Source organism: Sinocyclocheilus grahami, unplaced genomic scaffold (assembly GCF_001515645.1).
Source record: "Sinocyclocheilus grahami isolate Dianchi unplaced genomic scaffold, SAMN03320097.WGS_v1.1 scaffold122.1, whole genome shotgun sequence".
Classification (NCBI taxonomy): domain Eukaryota; kingdom Metazoa; phylum Chordata; class Actinopteri; order Cypriniformes; family Cyprinidae; genus Sinocyclocheilus; species Sinocyclocheilus grahami.
Window position 1 is genome coordinate 2093428 of NW_015505301.1, and position 3104 is coordinate 2096531.

The following is a 3104-nucleotide window of genomic DNA, read 5'->3' on the forward strand; positions in this document are numbered from 1 at the left end:
TGAGTTGGTTCCTTTGATTCCTCCCAGGTTGAAATGATAACCCTGATCTCCTCAAGTCAGCTGTTGTTTTCCAAATTTGAGATCCAGTTAAACCAGATGTAGACACAAGTCTTCCCTTCTCTCTGTGCTGTTGGATTTGGGTGGTGTGAGACACTGGGGAACATTCAGAAGTCCAGTGGAGATTTAAATGGTCTGTGTGAATGTGTGTAATGTGGCGCTGACATGTGAGGTTTATTAGTCTGTCAGAGGCTGATGAATTACAGTATGGACTGGAGTGTTGTTTATATTATTAAATCATCTTTTCCCTCTCTCCAATGTTTGTGTGTGCTGCACAAGTTTAGTCTATGAACCAACTAACCAGCTCTGTGAGGCTTGCTTAATGCCTCTTTCCCTTCGTGAAATGTTGCACCAAATTTTACAAAAACATTTTTATATATAAATATATTAATAAAAAAACAATATTGGTTTTAAAGTTAGTACATAACTAAGTAGTAGTAAGTAACTAACAAATTAAATTTGGCACAAACTAAATAAATGTGAGGTTTCCCTTCATGAAATGTACTAAATATTAAAGAAGTAGTTATGATGATATTAATGATATTATCTAACTAACAAATACATTGGGGCTTCACTTTATTAACATTTGCACAAACCAACTAAATTTGTAGGCAGGGGCGCTGTAAGGTGGGGAGGTTAGGATGATTCCAAGGGCCCGGCTTTAGAGGGGAACGCGATTTCAAACGACCGCAATTGGGTTATTAACATTTGCACAAACCAACTAAATTTGTGGGGTTTCCCTTAATGAAATTTTGTACCAGATATTAATAAGAAATTATGTTTATTTTAATGATATTAATTAACTAAGACTAACTAACACATAGGAGCCTCACCAAATAACTCAATTTGTGAGGTTTCCCTTCATGAAATTTTCCACCAGATATTAATAACAAATTATGTTGATGTTAATGACATTTACTAACTAACACAGAGGAGCCTCACTTTTTTTTTTTTTTAATTGCACAAACCAACTAACTAAATTTGTGGGGTTTCCCCTCATACAATGTTTTATCTGAACAACATTGATATAAATGTTGTCTTTAACTAAATAAGGTTAGTTAAGGCTTCAATTATTAAAATATGCACAAAACTGCTAACTAAATATGTGGTTTCCCTACAAATGTAGCACCCAATATAAAAAAAACACTATATTGATATTAATTATGTTAACTAACACACTGGAGCGTCACCTTTTTTAATATTCGCATTAACAGTGGATCAGTGGGGCTTTGTGTTTTTTAATTTTTTTAATTTTATTACCAAATATAGCTAACTAATAGCTATCTAACTAACCAACCAACCAACTACCCTAACTCAAGGAGCCTTTGCATTCTGAAAAAACTGATGAATCAACCAGTCAACCTAAAACTAACTTTCCAACCAAACTACCCCAGCATTATGTTTTGCACCAAATATTTCAAATGAGCTAAGCTGTCACTAATATGTTTAGGAAGTTTGTTAAATGTCACAGATATTTCTATGTAAAGATACCAATGTTCTTACAAATCTTTTCACACCGAACAGGTAAGTGCTGGAGTTACGAAAAGCATTGAATCATTCTATACTTGAAGCATTTTCAGCTTGGTAGTGTGCTGTGCCTGGAAGAGATTTAACTCGAGTGATCTACATTCTAAGCATGTTTTGTTTTTTTTCCTGTCTGACAGGTGATTACTTGAAATGAGCGATTTACTGTGTGCTTACAGTAAAGTGCCACATTTTAATGCTTTCAGAAAACATGTCACCTCATAACTCTGCATGTTCATGGTCGTCTGGCACGAGTCTCAGTGTGGCCTCTGAACCGCTGTCCTCTTTTTCCAGCAATACAAGCTGTTCAGGATACGCAACATTCCAGTATGCTGTGCTCACCAAGTTCTACAGTAAATATTCATCTAAATTTAAATGTTGTGCTCTTGCTAATAATTAATTACACAGTTTAATGTACATATGTGCATAATTGTGATATGAAATTCTTAATATCAATATGTAGCTACATATGACAGGTAATATAAACAACTTATTGGGATTCCCTTGATCATGAGAAAGCCAAATATTAAACGATTTCTCACAGATCATCTGAAATTCCCAGCATCTGTGCTATGGGGTGGGATGGTGGTTGTCTGAGGACGGTGTGAAGCTGTTGTTGACCGTTCATAGTTTTACAGTGACTCCTCATCTGTATGCTAGCTATTGCTTAACCATATATGTCTGTTTTGCATACGTCACTCCTCACATTTTGTAATCAGTGCAGCAGAAAGTTTGGCATGGGTTTTTATTGTGTTCAGTGTGCTGCTCTGGTCCTCTGTTGTTGTTGCCGGCTGGTGTTACATTTGTGATAACTGCTTCACGGCTCTAGTTTAACAGCTTGAGGTAAGTTAGGCATGAGATCATGACCTGTGTGAGATCACTGTCAACAAGGCACAACAAAGATTTCTGCTGGGAAAGGTAATTGCTACCGTGGTTCTACAGTGCCCCCTATGGACTAAAACTGATAGGGGTAATTGAATTCCTCTTCTCCTACACTTTCAACTCATTAAAACCTCATAACTTGATCTTCTGGTGAAACAACAGATTTCTGTCTGGTGATGTATGCAGGACTTCTCCAATCCCTGAACATTTCTTACAATCGACAGACAGCTGACAGACAGAATCAAGTACAAAATCTGTCTCATTGTGACTAAGGATTTATCTTTACCTTAGATGTGGTAAAGTTGTTTAAACATGTACACTACCAGTGTCGGGGGTAACGCATTACAAGTAACGCGAGTTACGTAATCAGATTACTTTTTTCAAGTAACTAGTAAAGTAACGCATTACTTTTTTAATTTACAAGAAAATATCTGAGTTACTTTTTCAAAAAATGTATTGACTGACAGCTCTCCTGTCCTCATATTGGGAGAAATCAGAAGTGCAGAGGAGTTGTGTGCGTTGTGTGAACATGATTTCTGTAGTAACATGTTACTGTAGTTCTAGACTAAATGTGAATGTGCATTAATTCATCCCACTCACAAAAAACAGATTTAGTATTCATCAAAATGAATTAAAACGGT